Here is a 22,058-nt window from a genome sequence, read left to right on the forward strand (position 1 = left end):
CCTTTTACCAATAGTGCAATTTATAAACAATGTTTTGTGATTAGAATAAAATTTCCAATGGTAAACTTAACTGCTTTTTCGACGTTATTTTACCAGCTAACTAAAAATAGGAAAGCCTTGAACCCCTTCCACTAAATTTAGTTAGTATTAAGATTCTTTTACAGGGAGTGCAGTGGAGCTGACGCTGAAATCATTAAGTATTTGGTTATATCATCGCTAGTCTCACTGAACTCTTCTGAATTCTACATGTCATGTGTGGTCTGGCGTCTCCTTACCAGCAACAGGTCCCAGGTTCAAACTAGTCAATTCCCTAAAAAACACGCTCAGAGCGTCGTTGCGCGAAAGTGGTAGGGAGACACGATATAGAACAAGCAGACACCACGCAGAATGTTTAGAGACGGATGGTTGAAATGGCTCTGAGCACTATGGGACTTAACTTCTGAGGTCATCAGTCCCCTAGGACTTAGAACTACTTAAACCTAACTAACCTAAGGACACCACACACATTCATACCTGAGGCAGCATTCGAACCTGCGACAGTAGCGGTCACACGGTTCCAGACTGAAGCGCCTAGAACCGCACGGTCACACCGGCGGCTAGGGACTGATGACCTCAGCAGTTTGGTTCCACAGGAGCTTACCACAGACGGACGGTTGCCATGGGACACTCTTGAGTCGGAAACGCTTGCTCAGGAAGAAGGCCTACACTACGCTTATCCGTCCGCTTTTAGAATATTGTTGCGCGGTGTGGGATCCTTTCCAGATAGGACTGTCGGAGTTCAAAGAAGGGCAGCACGTTATATCGCGGAATATGGGAGAGAGTGTCACTGAAATGATAGAGGATTTGGGATGGGTATCATTAAAATAAAGGCGTTTTTCGTTGCGACGAAATTCCAATCACCAACTTTCTCCTCCGAATGCGAAAATATTTTGTTGACAGCGACCTACATAGGAAGAAACGATCACCTCGATAAAATAATGGAAATCAGAGCTCGTACGGAAAGATATAGGTGTTCGTTCTTTCCGCGCGCTATACGAGATTGGAATAATAGAGAATTGTGAAGGTATATAAAGATAGTAACTCTTCTCGAAAGAACAGGTACCACTGATGACCGTGCAGCTTCTCTAGAATAAATGATAATTAATTGAAATGCTCAGCTGCCGACAGGTGTTGATGTACCTCGGGGTACACATTTTCAGCTGTCCCCATCGAGGTATATCAACACCTGTCGGCAGCTGAGGGTTTCAATTAATTATCATTTTTTCTAGAGAAGCTGCACGGTAATCAGTGGTATCTGTTCCTTCGAGAACAGTTACTATCTTCATATATGTAGTTAAAGGCTACCCAGCCATTGACCTTCGTCTGTGCGAATGCGCAAAGATTGCCCGAACTCTTACGGGAATCGTCACCTTAGTGTGCCCGAGTAATGAGTGGATTGGCAAATACCTATTACGTCCATTACGTATGTTGATTGTGAACAGTTGGGAATGTGGGTCTCACGGGAAGCGTGCAAGGGTTAAGTCCCTGCAGTCGCGCTATTCATCTGTGTCCTCGTTGGCTCAGATGGATAAAGCGTCTGCCATGTAAGCAGGAGATCCTGGGTTCGAGTCCCGGTCGGGGCACACATTTTCAGCTGTCCCCATCGAGGTTGTATCAACAACACCTATCGGCATCTGAGGGTTTCAATTAATTATCAATTCTGAAGGTAATTCGATGAACCTTCTGCCAGGCACTTAAATGAGATTTGCAGAGTATCCATGTAGATGTAGATGAAAACTCGTCCCGTGTCGCACGTGCTCAAAACGATTCATACTACAGAATGCATGCAAACATACTCGCTGAAATACTGACGAATAACGAGTGCTGCACATCCAAGTTACACAGATCGGCCTTTCCTGCCAAGAAGAACAGGGAATTGCTATGTAGGAAGAATTCGAGCTAGAGGTAGGTCTCATAAGCACTCCTTGAATTGCAGACTAAACGTAAATAACGAAAATGTATTTTTGGTAAAAATTGGTCAAAACATAATCCTGTGCCCTCCGTATTGGATTAGCCGTTTTGAATATTGAAAATCTGACTTCAGCTTCCTGTTCAGTGACATTAAAAATATATATGTAACACTCAGTTCACGCAAATCGAAGTAATAATATAACTAAAAGTTTTCCCTAAAGTTTGAACACTTTTTTTTTGAGAAACGTTTTTTTCTCAGAACGGCATGCAGCATAAACTAAAAGTGATTCAACCTCTTAACTTCTACCTCGGACCCCGAAAAGTAAACATTTTTCTTAGGAGCTTATAGCTATAATATGACATTTGTTAATATTAACTAATTTTTGTGTGGGCATAAGGAGTGAAACAAACCCCCAAAAATCGAACTCAAAGTTCGAATTAGCACTGTATCGTTAAATTTAAGGTTGTTTCATTGCGGTTCGGTATGCGCTCCCATAAATTTTATGTAATATCGACTGATGTTATCCATTTTTAATTTCAGAGAAATAATGTAGTATCAACTGATGTTATCCATTTTTGATTTCAGGTAACATCTGAGGGGCCACACTGCACGCACTCTGCGTACTTCAGACTCGCAGGCCCTTGATCAAATCATAATTACGGGCGCCATTTTTTTTTACTGAAAATCTAAAATAAAGCTCATAGTATGATCACTCGTAATTCCCAAACAGATCCTTCGAATGTATTTTCATTGTCTCAAAAAAATTTCCAAATGTACCATTTTTTGCTCATTTGAATGAGAACCTGGCCGTAATGGTGGAATATAGTCACGAGATTTTTTTCGGAGACGTTGTACGTTCGCGAGAAGAATTTCGTTCCACGCGTGTCGATGGACATTCCACAGATATTACTGTGTGTGTGTGTGTGTGTGTGTGTGTGTGTGTGTGTGTGTGTGTGTGTGTGTGTGTGTGTGTGCTACTCAGTCGTGCCATTTTAGTGTACATCTTTGCATAGTTTTCCTTTCTCGATGTAAACAGTGCTCGGCTCAGTTGCTAACTGGCCATTGAGTGGTTCCGAAGGTGTCGGATGTGCGGTGCGTTCGGTCTGCTAAGACAACAACAGACTGGCGTGGTGCGATGGCAGAAGCAGACACTGAGGGAGCTAGCTGTAGGGACGCCAGCGAACAACTTATGCCAAGTAAGACGAAGAGAACTATTCTAAAATTATGAGCCGTCTCGAAAGTGTTTATCATTAGTAAATCTTGTAGTTGAGACTGACAATCAATCTACAATAACTGACAGTTTTGCCTAGAGAGAGATACAGGAAATCCCCCCCCTCCTGAAAGAAATTTTGGTTGTGATGACTGGCCGATGGGTAGTGTAGCCCAAGATCTAAGTTAGGTTGTAAGGAGGTAATTTGATTGAGAGTTGTTTATGCCAACGATTATGAATGCCGAGTAAACGTTGTGCGAACAGATTGCCCTGTAGCGTAGCCTAGTGTTTCCGTCCGCGCCATATTTAACACATTTTCTCTAGCTGTGTACAAAAGTCGCACAACAGCCACGAAAACTAAGTTTCTGGTGGGGGGAGGGGAGAGTCCACTATGTAACTTTCAGTACAATTTTTAGTAAGCGCCGAAACTAGCCGAAATAGAAGCGTAATTTTAACTATATTTCCGTTTGTGGGAAAATAGTTGTTCTCCTCTTTCGGCAGCAATTGTAATATGTAGGCGACTTCTTAGAGTTTTTTTAACTCTGAATCATGATCTCAATAGACGCAGAGCTTTTTTTACGTTACTTGATTCGTGGTCTATAGTAAACAATGCAACGGTCAATTCATTGAAGTGCGACGTGTGTCTGCAATGTTCGTAAGGCCAAGTTTGTATATATTCGGTGTCTGTTTTTTTTTTATTGTTTTGCCATATACTGTATAATTAAGGCGAGGAGGATAATGTTCAAGGACCACTGCATTAGCAGTCTATGGAGAAATTGAGAATTTGGATCTGATGAACGGCATGCTCGGGCAGTTGGTGCAATTAGGTTGCCGACTGCGTAATTCGGACACAGTGATCATTGCCTCTCCCTAGTAACCATGGGACTCGGGTGCTAATCCTGATCTGGCACAAATTTTCAACAGTGCGCATTGACTTAAGTCAGTGCCCATTGTGAGCTAATGTAATTGTTTCGGTGTCAAATTGTATTTTGTTAACGATACGCCGTTTCGCTTTTTCATGGATAACAGCTTTGGAAAGCGTACAGGCTGTACAGGTTATATTGATATTTGCTCGTCGTTAATCCAAGGCAACTATAGCGATTTTCAAACACAGTTGTAGTGCGTATTAAGGCTACATATGTATTTGTGCCCTCTGTTTCTTTACCAAAAACTTATTCGTAGGTAATTTCCCTTTACTGATTTTTTGTTTATTTATAGCCTGCAGGCTTGGATGAAATATGAAACACATGTCCGAAGTTTCTATTGATGCTGCAGATACTGTTTTATCCGTACTACAGGCACAAACTCTTCATCTAATACAGGACACAATTTGTCTCGAGATTTAGCAATTTTTCGTAATATAGGCCTAGCTTCGATATATTTTTCTCTAATTCTTGTTTGGATTTAATCTTAAAACACACTAACTCTTCCACCAATTATTCGATAAATGATTTCATCCCTTTCGTAGCCTACAGTTCCTAAACGGTCGATAATACGTATTATTAATTTCCTTTCTCACTTTTATTTCCTGTAGAATCTCCTGTTTATGGTCATTGCTAACCTGTTTTACGTTCTCACTTTTATTATTTTTATTTTTCTAGTTTTGTGACTGGTAGCCAAGTTTTCTTTGAATTCGGTTTTTAATTCTGAAATAGTAACAGTTAAAGGTCGAGTGAAGATTGCGATCTATTTGAGGAGAGTGGTTCGGAGATCTTTTATATTAGACGTACACAGGTCATGGAGATCCGTATCTATATAAAATTACTTCAAGTGTAATGTAGCCCATTCTCTTGTCATGATCTCGGCTGTATCGTAGCGAACTGTCTCGGTTCGGTCGGAGATTTTGGTTGAGAGTTGCCGAAGTCAACGAAAGTGATTACGAAGTCAAGACTGTGCTAACAGAACGATCTGTAGCGTAGTCCAAAATGTTCTTTCGGTCCTTTTAAAATCTCTTTTAATTAAAAATGACTAAAGCTGCAAGATAAAAAGACAAAAACTATTACGTAATAGAGAAATCCCAGACTACTGTGGTGTACGTTGTGTACGTATACTAATTTGTTAGTGAATATATATTTTTTACTCATTTGCTGGATTCCAGTTTTCCGCTTTTTGCGGCGAAAAACCTTTTCCTGCGAAGGGCCCATTAGCTTGTCGGTTATATTCATGACTTTCTCGACGGTCAGTTATTTCATGGTAGTCTATCCACCGGCGTCATTGTTAGCATCGAATATATATATAAGTATTAGGAAGTGTAATATGAAGCTAACGCATGAGTATGTCTAATGATGAATAAGAAAAATAGGATTGCGGGTTAGCTACTAGAAGCAGCATAGTGAACGCGTTATTGTGGCCAAGATAGACACGAAGCCCAAGCCCACCACAGTAGTACAAGTAGTCCGCAGATGACGAAGAAATTGATGAAATGTGTGATAAGATAAAAGAAATTATTCAGATAGTGGAGGAAGATGAAAATTTAATAGTAATGGGTGACTGGAATTCGATAGTAGAAAAAGGAAGAAAAGGAAGCGTAGTAGGTGAATATGGAATGGGGGTAAGAAATGAGAGGAAGCCGCCTGGTAGGTTTTTGTCCAGAGCATAACTTAATCATAGCTAACACTTGGTCCAAGAATTATGAAAGAAGGCTGTAAACGTGGAAGAGACCTGGAGATACTGCAAGATTTTAGATAGATTATATAATGGTAAGACAGAGATTTAGGAACCAGGTATTAAATTGTAAGACATTTCCAGGGGAAAATGTGGACTCTGACCACAATCTATTGGTTATGAACTGTAGATTAAAACTGTAGAAACTGGAAAAAGGTGGGATTTTAAGGAGATGGGACCTGGTTGAACTGACAGAATCAGAAGTTGTAGAGTGTTTCAGGAAGAGCATTAGGGAACGATTGACAGGACTGGGGGAAAGTAATACAGTAGAAGAAGAATGGGTAGAAGGCAGCAGAGGATCAAGTAGGTAAAAAGACGAGCGCTAGTAGAAATCCTTGGGTAACAGAAGATATATTGAATTTAATTGATGAAAGGAGAAATTACAAAAATGCAGTAAATGAAGCAGGCAAAAAGAAATACAAACGTCTCAAAAATGAGATCGATAGGAAGTGCAAATGGCTAAGCATGGATGGCTAGAGGACAAATGTAAGGATGTAGAGGCGCATATCACTAGGGGTAAGATAGATACTGCCTACAGGAAAATTAAAGTGACAGCATAGGTGGGGGTGGTGGGAGCACTCATGGGAAAATTCCTGCAATGGTGGGTGTTAGAGCTGCACCTTTTTTAGATTGAAGTCAGCTGATAGGTATTCCTGCTTAAGGGAATTCTCTCCAACAAAAGAACCACTTTTGACAAAGCTTAGGCATCCGAGTAATGAGGGAATTAGTATGTTTCATCAAAATGTAAAAGGATTAGAGATAAAGTTAGTGAACTGCTTATAGATGTTGACTCAGAAATTATTGGTATATCTGAACACTTCTTAAATAAGGAGGTAATTCAGAGGCTTCCTTTACCACGATACAGGTTGGCTGGCAGCTTTTCTAGGAGCTGTTTGCGGTGTGGGGGAGTAGCCATGTATGTGGAAAACGGCATCCCATTAGAGTCAATTGATGTTTCAAAGTACTTCACTGAAAATATGTTTGAATGTTGTGTAGGTGTGGTTGAATTTAATGGAGCTAAACTTCTAATTGTTGTTATTTATAGATCCCCAGACGCCGATTTCACAACATTTTGCTAAAGTTAGAGGAGGTTCACTTTATAGGAAATACAAAAAGTTAGTTATATGTGGTGACTTCAATATTAATTGTATAAGTGATTCTGCAAGGAAACGGATGCCGGTAGACCTCCTTAATTCATATAATCTTATGCAAACCTTGTTCTTTCCAACGAGAGTGCAAGGGAACAATAGAACAACCATAGACAACATTTTTGTTCCCAGAATGAGATTTTCACTCTGCAGCGGAGTGTGCGCTGATATGAAACTTCCTGGCAGATTAAAACTGTGTGCACGACCGAGACTCGAACTCGGGACCTTTGCCTTTCGTGGGCAAGTGCTCTACCATCTGAGCTACCGAAGCACGACTCACGCCCAGCCTCACAGCTAGTGAAGCCGATGACATTATAATTCTGTCAGAGACAGCAAAGGACCTGGAAGAGCAGCTGAACGCAATGGAGTGTCCTGAAAGGATGATATGAGCATCAATAAAAGCAAAACGAGGATAATGGAATGTAGTCGAATTAAGTCAGGTGGTGCTGCTGCGGGAATTAGATTAGGAAATGAGACACTTGAAGTAGTAAATGAGTTTTGCTATTTGGGGAGCAAAATAACTGATGATGGTGGAAGTAGAGAGGATATAAATTGTAGGCTGGCAATGGCAAGGAAAGTTTTTCTGAAGAAGAAAAATTTTTTAACATCAAGTATGGCTTTAGGTATCAGGAAGTCTTTTATACGAGTATTTGTATGGACTGTAGCCATGTATGGAAGTGAATCATGGACGATAAAGAAGAGAATAGAGGCTTTAGAAATATGGTGCTACAGAAGAAAGCTGAAGATCAGATGGATAGATCACATAACTAATGACGAGATATTGAATAGTATTGGGAGAAGAGGAGTTTGTGGCACAACTTGACTAGAAGAAGGGGTCGGTTGGTAGGACACGTTATGAGGCATCAATTTAATATTGGAGGGCAACGTGGAGGGTAAAAATCGAGGAAGGAGATGAATACACTAAGCAGATTCAGAAGGATGTTGGTTGCAGTGGGCATTGGGAGATGAAGCTTGCACATGATACAGTAGCATGGAGAGCTGCATCAAACCAGTCTCTGGACTGAAGACTACAACAACAAAAATATGAAGGCACCTGTCTCATGTGTAACCTTCAACAGAAATGGGACAGACAAGAGGGTCAGATTAGATTATATGTACTTTCCGTTGCAATTGATCCATAATGAGGAGATACTCAGTGGGAAACTAATATGCTAATTTACCTTCCACAGATCGCAAGTAGACTGATCATGGACATGGAATGAGAAATGAAAATTTAGACATACTTGTGATTGTACTCGCATTACTTGACACCCCCCCCCCCCCCCCCGCCTCTCTCTGCTGCCAAGTTATTGAAAATTCGTTTTCCTGAATGATGGAGACTTTCTTGCACCAAAGTAATTAACTTCCAAAATTTTGTGGAGATTATACATGTTTCTAGTAATGACTGCTTGAAATGAGCTGTTGATTTGAAAATATTCATTTGTTTTTAAAGACAAATTTCTAGGGGAGAAGGTATCTTCTATCTCCACCATGTTAAATTGATCTATTTCCACGTCCCTTATCTCAAGCTGTGTTATATTAACGGTAAAACATAAAACATTTCTTACATGCATTTCCACTATTTTCCAACAAGCTGACTATTTTTCATGAATAATATATTAATTGTGAAATTTTTGGAAAAATTTAGAAAGACAGGTTTTATGGGCAAATTTCAAAAATAAAAAGGCAACAGTGTTCTTTATAATAAAGCTTCTCCATGGATTTTAATTCCTACTCCGAATTTTTCTTTTGTTTCCTTTACTGCTTGCTCAATAAACAGATTGGATAACATCGGGGATAGACCACAACCCTGTCTCACTCCCTTCCCCACCACTGCTTCCCTTTCATGCCCGTCGACTCTTCATGCCCTCCAGTAAGACAATTGACCGTTAGAATTCCATGGTTCTAGGATAAATGGTTTGAGAGGAAACATACATTTAGTTAGAAAGGTTACGGAAAATTTAAAGTTGTATTGCACTTAGCGACGTACATGCACTCATTTAAATTCATAGTTTCTTTCACTGCATGTGTCATAGATTTCTCTCCTGTTTATTGCAAGCAGCGCACTGTAAAGTTTTTTTTTTAATTTTTTACATCTCTCGTAAAGCTTTTCGTTCCTTTCCAATAGTACGCATGCCGTACAAAAACAAAACATTTGTTTCATGATACTCGCTATTTTATTTCTTGCAAGTCTTCTAGAACTTCTCTCGAAAACTTTGTGGGTAGATCTTGGCATTTGTTTTGTTCAGAAACGAAAAACACCCATGATACGTTACTACTGTAGCAAACAACTGACTACGAGACAAGAAAAAATGTATTCAACAGGTGAAAGCTCAAAGCAACGGGCAAAAATGTCCCTAGGCTTATCATCTCAACGAAGAGCTGTCACAAAGAAACAAGTGGGCATGTCTTACATAGCAAGCTGCCATTTAAACCGACATTTAGGACCTTCAAATAAGGATTTGGACTAAAATGCTTTTATATTCGCACTAAGGGTAAATCAAACTGGTACAATCACCAATAAAAAATTATTTTCATTGTTTTCGAGGTACCTGCTGCCCTTCGGAATAAATATATTGCGAATCAGTAGTTAATATGCCTAGTTCTCCAAACAGGAGACGGCTAGAAACTTTCGAAATGTGGTGGTGTAGAAGAATGCTAAAAAAGTTTATATCGAATAGCTGATGGGGAGATACGAAAACAGATTAGGGAGCAGAGAAATTAATGGCACAACTTGACAGAAAGTAGCGATCGTGGGCAAAGGGCGTATTTCGATTCCACCCGTCCACTTTGACCCATGACGTTTAGCATGACGGTCATTAGCGTTTCGAAGGATACCAGTCGCCTTATTAAATGTTAACTGTGATTGCCTTCGTTTCTAGAGCAATTTATAATGATCGTTAACTACGATTTTTTTCGTAATATATCGTGGTGAACGATGGGAGGAACCCGAGAGCACAGCTTAAATTGTCGTTAAAGAAACGAGTAGCGATTGTATTTTTATCTTTCTTATCCGACACATACGGGAACCTGGGGTAGAATGGGGTACAAAATTGAAAACTTTGATTAAATGTACAAAAGTGATAAATAAGAGAGTTAGCAATTTTTATATGAACACCTTATGATGTATTAATCACAAAAATACAAGAACATTGCCATAAAATAAAACAACAATATTTTTCACTCAAAAACAGAAATGTATGTCATTTGCCCCATTCTACCCTGTGCACGCGGCAGAATGGGGTGGTAAGTACAACTGATTACAAAACTGTATAAAATTATCGGAAATGCAGAATATATTGGCTTGCTCGGTATTTATTTAGTTTAAAGTGAATATTAATGCCAAACTACAGTTTTCATGTATTGTATCCTTTTCTTAAGGCTGTTTATAAAATTCACGCACGAGGAAAGACTCATCATCTTCGCTATCTATTCCTGCACGAGAATCGTGTGTCCATTTTTTGCATGTGGAACAAGCGACCCAACCTTCAACTGATTTGGAATAAAATCCACCACAATATAAACATTAACAGTCGGAACTTTTCTCATAATCACTCTCATTAGGATTGTATTCTGTCCTTTTTCCCATTTATCTTCAGGCCCTTTCTTTCTTTTTTTTCTTAATTTTATTCTCTTTTGCAAATAGTTTTTTCTTTGCACTTTCTTCTTTGGCAAAGTTCTTTTTCTAATTTTCCTTAATAATGGCTTCTAACTCTTTTTTTGTACGGCGAATCAGCTAAAACAACAGTCTTCCCCCTCTTCCGTTTCGCTCTTTTCTTGCTTTCGTTAACTTTTGGCAAGGGCATCAGAATTTGTAGTGAAATATGAAATGAGGAGGTGTTGTCAGTTGTCATCCAAGAGCATCAAGGATTAGAACAATTAGCCTCAATAACTTTGTCATTCTTAGGCGGCAGTTCATTGTTACAATTCGCTGAAACCTCGTCTGCTTGATTATCCAGCCCGTTGGCGTCGTCTTTTTTAGCTGGTGTGCTAGGTGGAGGCAATTCCAATTGTTCAGATATAATAACTTCTTTATCTGACGACCTATTTTGTCCGATGTCAAATGTGTCTGCCGGAAGTAAGTCTGCATCGGTGAATATGGATGGGTCCGTGGGCCGTATTCCATTAGCTTCGAAACATTTAATAGCGGTTTCCATTGTTGCATTCTAGACGAAAGCTGAACCAAAAACCGTTGAAATTTGAAAGATAGTTACGACTTTCCCTGCATGGCTTCGTAGCCATTTTCGAAGCTCATCACTATAACGAAGGCTTAAAAACTTCATAAAAGAAACATCAAGCGGCTGAAGTCTGTGAGAGCAATGTGGTGGTAAAAATAGCAACGAAACGCAACTCTCCCTCGCGTAGTTCATAACGTCAATGTATGTCGTATGTGCTGAGTGGGCATCTAATATAAGGAGAACTCGAAAGTCCTTTTATGCCTTAGAAAATTCCACAAATTTTCGAAACCATACAAAGAATGATTCTGTGGCCATCCATGCAGTGCTGTGGACCTCAGCGCAACCTCCTTCTTCCAGTCCTAACTAAATTTTTTTCTGCTTCTTGTTTCGTGGAAAAATAAGTTTGAGGCATGTAAGCTCCGCTTGCTGACGTACTAATGAGGCTGGTTACAGTTTCGCCCCTTTCTGCAGATGTTAACGATCCTACTTGACGTTTCCCCTTGCAAGCTGCGATCTTCGATTGGTTTTTAGGATTAACCGAAACGCCTATTCCATCACAATTAGATATTTGAGAAGTCATTACTATGTGTTTGCCAGTTACATTTGTTAGCAACGAAAAGAAAAACTATCGACAGCTACTTTATTAAAACCCATGACTCTTGCACCAGATGTTGCTTCGGGTTTGCGAACAAACCCGCATTTGCTTCTTCATTGTTTCATGATGTAATAAACATTTCGATTTGTTTTACTCGACATTTTCGAAAAAGTATCTGGGAAACGTGCAAAAATTGAAAGGCAAAACTGTGCACCTGCCGAAATACGAGTGCGTATACTCATTTGAATCAATTTTCCTTAACCGCTTCTGATATGCTAGAAGTTACCGCACACTTAACAGCAATTGTAGTTGACCGTTTGCCTGTATCGTATAAAGTACAGCCAGTAAAATATTTTTGTAGGGAGGACACAGCATCTCATCTTGAATGGAGGTTCATCTGTACGTGTAAAAGTAGCCACGTGTGCCACAGGGAAGTGTGTTGGGAGCCTTACCTTTCATTTTGTATGTTAACATTACAGATAATATAAGTAAGCTTACATATTTCGAAAATGGTGCAGATATCGACATTGAGGTAACAAAGTTCGTGGGAAGCGATATGCACATACAGGGGATAGGAAAAATAATGTGAACACCTATACTTACATCTACATAGATACTCTGCAAATCACATTTAAGTGCCTGGCAGATGGTTCATCGAACCACCTTCACAAGTCTCTCTTATTCCAATCTCATATAGCACCCGGAAAGAATGAGCACCTGTATTTTTCCGTAAGCTCTGATTTCCCTTATTTTATCGTGGCGATCGTTCCACCCTACGTAGATCGGTGTGAACAAAATATTTTCGCATTCGGAGGAAAAAGTTGGTGATTGGAATTTCGTGAGAAGATTCCGTCGCAACGAAAAACGCTTTTCTTTTAATGATGTCCAGCCCAAATCCTGTATCATTTCTGTGACACTCTCTCCCATATTTCGCGATAATAGAAAACGTGGTGCCTTTCTTTGAACTTTTACGATGTACTCCGTCAGTCCTATCTGGTAAGGATCCCACATCTCCCAGTACTATTCTAAAAGAGGACGGACAAGCGTAGTGTAGGCAGTCTCCTTTGTAGGTCTGTTACGTTTTCCAAGTCTCTTGCCAATAAAACTCAGTCTTTGGTTAGCCTTCTCCACAACATTTTCGATGTGTTCCTTCCAGTTTAACTTGTTCGTGATTGTAATACGTAGGTATTTAGTTGAATTTACGGCTTTTAGATTAGGCTGCAACTTCTCTGGTTGTGATTCGTCTATTCTGCTTCATTAGGGATCTTTCGGGGTCAGTAACGACCTGATATGCGGATATTGAGGGCGTACATTAACTGGCTTCTGTCTTCATTGATTAGTGGCCGCCTTCGAAACGGTTGTACCACTCCTTTAGCCGTGTATTACCCATTACTTCGTCCTCAATCACATGATGGTTTCAACTTGAGAATCGCCGAGCTTGAAGCCAAATGTCATGCAAAGACGTCATTTTGCTGACATTACTAAATCCGACGAGTACCACTTGCAAGTGTTCCGAAGTAGTGGAGAAAATCAGGTATGTGTGCTATGTATGCCTGAAAACATGAGCGCACGCACGCCCTGATACCATTGTTGATTTCAACAATTACTAGAGATCGGATATTTTTTGAGCAGCTCTCGTATATAGGCCGTCGCCAGTGATGTCGAAAGAGCAAGATACCCGTAGCTACGCCAGTTGTATAGGTAGTTCGAATGGAGCGGTTTATTGTCCGACGAATCTCCATAACAGCTCCGAACCGAATACTCCAGAGTTCGTCCTTCACGTTAGGAATCAAGCTGAGATCGCGAGGGCATAAGTCCGGGGTGTGTGGTGAGTGGTGCGGCTCTTCCCAGCCCCACATAGCGAACAAATCAATCACGACTTGCACCAAGCGTGCCGAATATTGTCCTGCAAAATGATGGGCGCGTCCTGCAGAAAGTGACGCCGCTTCTTTCTCTCGGTTGTTTTTCTTCTTTGTAACAGTCTGTTTCGTTTTCGAGACTAAACCGCTTAACAGATATTGTTCAAATTTGGCATGGAGACAGTTTGAACCCTGAGAAAGAACATAGCCCACTTTAGAAAGCAATAAATGTTTTTTTTTACATTAGTGAACGTAAACTACATTAAAACTTACTTATTTTGATGTGTAACTTAAGAATTGTGTAATATATAAGTACTTCAGTAGTTGCCGCGCGGGATAGTCTCTCAAACGGAATCGCTCCCACGTCCGAGGCCTTTCAATATCACGTCTCCCATTCCGCTTGTAGTTCAGAATATTTTGGGGAAGTCTGGGACGTAGCATTCTTACCAGTCTTCACGATATTTTTGAATTTTTTAGTTTCTGTTGAAAATACTTAATTTTTCTCATTTTTCTCTAGTATCTTCATTCCTAATCATTTCTTGTTCTGCAGCCCTAAGAATTTCTTAGGAACCTCATCACTGCCGTCTGAATTTTTTTTGTTTTAACCATGTTTTCGCTTTCATAGCATAACACAGGAACCGCGACCACTTTATAGAATTTCGGGACAATCTCTTTTTGTACTTTATTGCCCAATGTTCTGATAATGGTGCCACAGACAGCTTAGAATTTGTGTAATTTATTTTCAGTATCAGAGTAAAAATCAGATGTTACAGCGTAGCCTAAATGAAAGATTAAGAGACCTGTTCTAAAGCAGGATTATCCAAAACTAGTTTTAATCTGACTGAATATTTTCCTCGAAGTGCACTTATTTTCGTTTTATTACTAGAAATTTTAAAGTTGCATTCGTTGCATATTTCGTTCAGGTAGTATGCAGATCTTTGGAGGTCATTTCATTCACTTGAATCATGTCATCTACAAACAGAAGCACAATCAGGTATTTCTCATTCGTTATCCCAATTCCTATGTCTGCTCGTAGTTCATGCTTTCATTTATGAAAAATGAAGTCAGTGTAAATACTAAAAATGCTGACATAATTTACTCATTTAAATGTATACCGAGCGAACTGGCGCAGTGGTTAGTACACTGTATGATGATGATGATGATGATGATGATGATGATGATGATGATGATGATGATGATGATGATGATGATGAAGATTGGTTTGTTGGGCGCTCAACTGCGCGGTTATCAGCGCCTGTTCAAAGCCCTAATCTTTACACAGTCTAATCTCGTCACCTTCACGAATGATGACGAAATGATAAGGACAACACACACACCTAGTCCCCGGGCGGAGAAAGTCCTCAACCCGGCCGGGAATCGAACCCGGAATCCCATGTTCCAGAGCAGAAACGCTAGCTACGAGACTCCCATTGGGGAGGACGACGGTTTAAATCCGCGTCCGGCCACCCTGATTTATGTTTTCCGTAATTTTCCTAAATCACTCCAAGTAAATGTCGGGATGATTCCCTTAAAAGGGCACTTCTTTTACCCTTCCTTGACGCAGTGCCATTTCCTGCTGCGTCTCTGATGACCTCAACATCGGTGGCACATTAAATACAATCCTCCTTCCGTCCCTCATTTAAAGGCATAGGTTTAACGCAATAAGTCGGGCGTTAAAAGTTAGAAACTGCTTACACGTCAAAGACAGCATAATTTCATGGCGCGAAAATTATGCAGATTTTATTAACCGTGCATTTGTGAATGGCAGCACTTGGCGACTTCCAACAAACTTCACACAATTTCGAAAATTTCCGAAACTTTTTTTTCCCGCTGATATCCCTGACAGAATGATGAAAGGAAAAAAGACTTTTATCGCTCCTACATTTTAGCTGTTCATGCAGTAAGGCGTCAGCATTAGGCATGAATTTTGAATTTATTACTTCTTTACTACTCACTCTATTCGCAACACATTTGTCTGACAGTATCCACACATATCGCTGAGTGTACCTGAAATATTATAGCATTGTACAACACCTAGCTCATAAACATTCAGATGTTTTCGAAAAACTAGCTTCTCTTAAAACAGAGCGTCTTCAACTGCAAAGTGCTATGCTTCTTCAGGTCAAGTATTTAACACATTAACTGATACGGAAAGTGAACGAACTTCTGAAGGTGGTTTACATATGGGACTTCCAGTCTTCAGATAGCAATTTGGAGGGGAGAAGGGGGTGGTGGTTACGCGGTCTATTTGAAACTTCACACTTTCCGCAAATTATGCAGTTGTCTGTAATGAAGTACTATCTGAAAGAAGCCACGCTCTGATAAGATATCACTGTAGTGCAAAGCATGACAGCTTGGTTCAAATGTTCCCGAAATGTAAAATTGTTCGGTTCACAAAACGAAATAACCTTATCCTACGGGTATAGTGTCAGCGAGTCAAATTCTCAATCGCTCAACTCACACGAATACCTGGGTGTAAAAATTTCTAGAGATTTGAAATGGAACCGTCACATACACGCAGTCTTAGGGAAAGATGGTGGCAGGCTGCCATTCGTTGGTGGAATTCTAGGAAAATACAATATGTGTACAAAAGAAATTGCTTAGAAATCACTCGTGTGACCCATCCCCCAATATTGCTCGAGATTCTTGGATCATAATCAGATACGACTGCCAGGCGATACTGAATGTATACAAAGAAGGGCAGCACGAATGGTCACAGGTTTGTTCGACCCGTTGAAGAGTGTCACAGAGTTTCTGATGAAATTGAACTGGCAGGCGCTTGGAAACAAACGTAAAATATCCAGAGAAAGTTTACTTGGAATATTCCCGGAGGAATCCTTAAATGTTGAATATAGGCGAATGGTAGTCAATAGAGGGAATGACTGCGAATGCACGTTCGATCTGCGTTCGCTTCCCTTAGCTGCGGTTGAAACTGAGCCTAAAAATATGCGAGATGTAGTTGGCAGCTCTGTAAATGCTGACCGGTGAGTCGCTTAAAGCCCAGGCAAAATTAATCTCGGAGGGACACATCACGCGCTCAACAATTCAAATAGTATCACAACCGATTAAGCATATCCACTGAGGATCTAGAGCCTGTGACTAGTGTATTGAATATAAAAATGGAAAACTGCAACAACTCACTCTTTGAAATATTTTTAATTCCATTAACTAGTTTTGTAGCCTTTACAGACTCATCTTCAAATATGGCACACAGAAATTGCGTCTTTATTTCGTTAGAGTGATGCCGGGTACTGGCTCTCTGACGTGGAGACAGAGAACTCTTTAATGTATCGCCGTGAGCGACTGTTACATGGCGACATGTGTCGGAAAACAAATTCTTCCACTTACCGTGGCAATGTGGTCGGTATTGCAGTTAATATCCACCTGGCTACTGTCATTTTAATTGTGTATTGGCCACAGATTAATCGCCTTTCAGTGTAAATATAAATACGAAATTTCACGATCACCATAAGGTTTACTACTGATGTACATTACAAAGATGTTCAGTCAAAAGAATAGCATACTTTGCTCGGAAACAGTTTCTTGGTTTTGTGCATATAACACAAGGGCGTGCTGAGAGGTAATTACTCCAAATGTTTTATTTGAAAACTCTTAAGCTACATATCTCCAGCCCTCTGCTTCTAGGTGGATCCGATTTGTACCGTGTAACATAGCGGTGTGTGATGTAACTATGTCGGAGCGTGAGAAACAGCTCAGAAAACTGAAAGCACGAATTCGAAGAGTTGGTCAGCATTACAACGTTAAACTACAGCCTAGCGCTGCGACGTCTGCAGCACTCCGATGCAGTTCGTTCACTGCCATCGATTGACCTCCACACAGCCCCGACTTGGTCCCATCCGATTTTCATCTGTCTCCAAAACTTACGGAACACATTCGAGGACGTTTATAGTTCGAAGCCGTGCAAGCAGAGGTGAGGTTGAGGCTCTGTTAGCATAGTCAAATATTCTACAGTGACGGTATCAACAAAATCAACATTTCACAAATTGAGACTACGTAGTCCGATGACTACAGCTTCAGTGCGCTGCAGCTGGAATTTGTTAACTCGTGTAAATACTTGAGTGTATAAATTTGTAGGGGTATGAAATGGAACGATCATATAAGTATATTTGTAGGTAAAGCGCGTGCGGTTCATTGGTACAATACTGGGGAATTGCAATCAGTACCAGATAGGACGAACAGGGGATATTGAACTTATACAGAGAAGGGCAGCAAAAAATGCTCACAGGTTTGTTTGACCCATAGGAGAATATCACGAAGGTGTTCAAAGAACTGAACTAACGGACAGTTGATGATAGACACAGACTATCCCGTGAAAGAGCAAAGTATCGCGAGGAGGCCTACTTAGAAAGTTTCTAGAACCGACGTTACATGATGAATGTAGGAATATACTGAAACCGCCTACGTATCGTAACTGTAGGAAGCGTGAAGACCAGATTAGACTAAGCATAGCACCCACAGAGGCTTTTAAGCAGTCACAATTCGCACGCTCCATGCGTCAGTGGAGTGAGAATAATAAGTCCTAATAACTGGTATAACGGCAAGTTCCATCTGCCATGCAGTTCACAGTCGTTTGTAGAGTACAGATTATAAGCTGCCTATTTTTTGTTTAAATTTGGATTACAAGAAAATGGGCGTCTTGGAAAATGTCCTAAATAAGTCTTCTTCACCACCACCACCACCACCACCACCACCACCACCACCACCACCACCATCGCCGCCATCATGAGTGTTATGCCCTAGGGCAGGTCTTCACATGTGCCTCTAAATGCAGTCCCATCATTTGTTACCCTCTTGTTTTCTCACAACTATTTTCTGTCCCTACACTGTCCACCACCTGGTATGTTCTGCGTCGTCTTCTTCTTCTTCTTCTTCTTCTTCTTCTTCTTTTTTTCCTTCTTCTTTCATTAACTATTTCCTCCATACCATCAATAAACAATCTCTTCTCATTTAGTGTCCATGCCAATTGTGTTTCCTCATCCTGCTACCTTTAAAATTTCTCTCTGTTCTCCCACTTAACACCACCTCATTTCTTACTGCGCCTGCCTATTTTATCCCCTATCAACGCACACACATAAAAGCCTCCTGTTATGAAACGTCTCGTTGGCAATTGCTATACGTGTTTTCACCTCCTTATTACTTCCAATGTCGTCCATAATAGCGCGTCGCAGTTATCTAAAAACACTAAATTGTTCTGTATCTTCCTGCCTAACATTATAGTTGTTCTTACTTTTCTTGCACTTATCACAGGACATTTTGCCTTTTTCTTATTATTTCTCATTCCAATTTACTCACGTGTCTTGTTTAATTCTTTTAACATTTCAGTCATACTTCTTTCGCTCACTACCAATAACACCATATGATCCGCGAGTCTAATACATTCTGTTCTCCTAACAACAATCAGCTCCCCTCTATTTCTTTTCAAACGTTTTTGAATGACATGCTCCAAATATATTTACACACTAAGGAAATTAAACGTATCCCGGAGGAATTATCCCAGTGCGATGGAAATCGATACACGTGATGTACGTGTAGGGGCAAATGAATGATTACAGTTGCAGAAAAACTGGATGATTAATTCAAGAGAAAGAGCTTCACAAATTGATAAGTCAATAACGGATCCTGACGGATATCGTACCAAACTCAGTTCAGTTGGTTCGTTACATCGTCAAAATCGCGACCTGGTTTAAAGAACCTCCCCATAGTGTTCCAAACGTTCAAAATTGGTGAGAGACATGGCAATCTTGCTGAGCACTGTATTGTCTGGCATGTTCAAAAACAAACACGTAGATACTATCTCCGTGTGTGGTGCGTAAATTGTCGGCAGGCACCTCACTTAGTGTCCCGAGCAGAGTTCAAGCCGCCATAGAGACAAAGGGTGGACACACTGCATATTAATGTCCACTAATAGGTGCCTGTACACTTACTGATAGGATAGTGTATTTCGAAATGTTAGCATTTGGCTTTTCGCTTAGAGCTTATGTGCGGCGAGTCGTCGTATCTCTAAAAAGAGACACCTCTGGCAACACTAGTTGAAAATGTCCTTCAAACTAGCCGTGCTGCGCTCTCTGCCTCCGGTTATTCTCGTAGGTGTCAGAGCTTCCGTAGCCAAGACGCCCCCTGGGTAAACGCTGCGGACGTCTGCAGTCGCGCCTGACGATCTGTCATGAATTATGAAATGTATTCGCAGATATCAGATATAATACGACAACGGCCACACAAATTAATGGAAACGTACAGGATGTTCCGTAATTCCCATCACTAACTGCTAGAACTTGTAGAGGGGACTGAGTACATAATACTCGTATTTTAAATTGTAACCCATCTCCGGCAACGTACCGTGTGCTACAACCATTTGAAAACATGTTGGTAACGCTGTCACTTTGACAAGTAATTTGTTACACTGAAGAGCCAAAGAAATACCGTGTAGGGCCCCCGCGAGCAGGCAGAAGTGCCTCAACACGCCGTGGCATGGAATCGACTAATGGCTGAAGTCGCGCAGGAGGGAACTGACATCATGAATCCTGCAGAGCTGCCCATAAATCCGTAAGAGTACGAGCGATTAGAGATCTCCTCTGATCAACACGTTGCAAGGCATCCCAGATATGCTCGATAATGCTATACAATTTACTGAAAACGTACAGGATGTTTGGGGAGTTTGGTGGCCAGCGGAAGTGTTTAACCCCGGAAGAGTGTTCCTGCAGCCACTCTGTAGCAATTGTGGTTGTCTGGGATGTCGCATTGTCCTGCTGGAATTACCCACATCCGTCGGAATGCACAACGGACATGAATGGATGCAGGTGATAAGACAGGATGCTTACGCACGTGTCACCAGTCAGAGTTGTATCTAGACGTATCAGGGGTCCCACATCACTCCAAATGCACACGCCATACAACGTCACAGATCCCCCACCAGCTTCAACAGTCCCTAGCTGACATGCAGGGTCCATGGAGTCATGATGTTGTCTTCATACCCGTACACGTCCATACTCTATATACATTTTGAAATGAGACTCGTCCAACCAGGCAATATGTTTCCAGTCATCAACAGTCCAATGTTCGTATCGATGGGCCCAAATGAGGCGTAAAGCCTTGTGCTGTGCAGTCAACAAGGGTACACGAGTGGGTCTTCGGCTCTGAAAGCCCATGTAGATGATGTTTCGTTGAATGGTAAATTGTAACCCGTCTTGTTGATGGTCAAGCATTGAAATTTTCTGTAATTTGCGTAAGGGTTGCACTTTCGCCACGCTGAACGATTCTCTTCAGTTTCCTTTCTTGCAGGATCTCTTTCCGGCCGCAGCGATGTCGGAGATTTGTTGTTTTACTGGACTGCTGATATTCACGCTGCCCTCGTGAAATTGTCGTACAGGAAAATCCCCACTTCATCGCTGCCTCGGAGATGCTATGTCCCATCGCTCTTGCGCCGAGTATAATACCACATTCAAAGTCATTTAAATCTTGATAACTTGCCATTGTAGCAGCAGTAACCGATCTAACAACTACGCCAGACACATGTCTTACACAGGTGTTGCCGGCGGCAGAACCATATTTTGCCTGTTTACATATCTCTGTGTTTGAATACGCATTATTATACCAGCTTCTTTGACATTTCAGTGTAGATGTGACACAATACATCTATTCTACAGTTTCACTCGTTAATAACCAAAGAAACAAAAAAAATCGGTCTTCAGAGGCACTGTTTTTACAGGAGGGCCTTTTCCAGTTCGAAATCAGAATGAAATTAATACCTTCAGCTGATGACGGGCGTTGAGATATATCTACGAAGACAGGTGAAAATGTGTGCCCCGACCGGGACTCGAACCAGGGATCTCCTGCTTACATGGCAGTCGCTCTATTCATCTGAACCGTCGAGGGCACAGGGACTGCAGGGACTATCCCGCGCAAGCCTCCTGCGAGACCCACGTTCTCACCTTATATGTCCACACATTACATTTGTAGTGTCCTTTCGGACATGTCCCAAAGAAGACACCATATCCATATAAATATATTTTCCAATTCGCGTGCGCTGCGTCTCCACGGGGCACCACAGACGCACCTGCTGACGGTGAAGGCACCCTTTCTCGAGGACGTTGCGCAAATGTAACGAAAAGCGTGTGGGGAGGAGTCAGGCGTTGTGGACAACGATCTTGATAAAGGCGACGAGCAGCTCTTCGAGTACTGTGAGCTTGGCCACACAGAATACTCATGTCGGTGTATTCGGCAAAAGTGTACTCAACAATGTTGCTCTATCACTCACAGACACATGAACGAGACTCGAACCAGTTAAGAGAGGTAGGACAGCCGTCAAATGACATCATACGATCCGACGTAAGTACCTCCCCCCCCCCCCCCCCCCCCCCACCTCCAGTGATGATTACCCTGTTGCATACTGCATTAGCAAAGATGTATTTATACGGCTGTAGCACGGATATACG

Source organism: Schistocerca serialis, chromosome 3 (assembly GCF_023864345.2).
Source record: "Schistocerca serialis cubense isolate TAMUIC-IGC-003099 chromosome 3, iqSchSeri2.2, whole genome shotgun sequence".
NCBI classification, from domain to species: Eukaryota; Metazoa; Arthropoda; class Insecta; order Orthoptera; family Acrididae; genus Schistocerca; species Schistocerca serialis.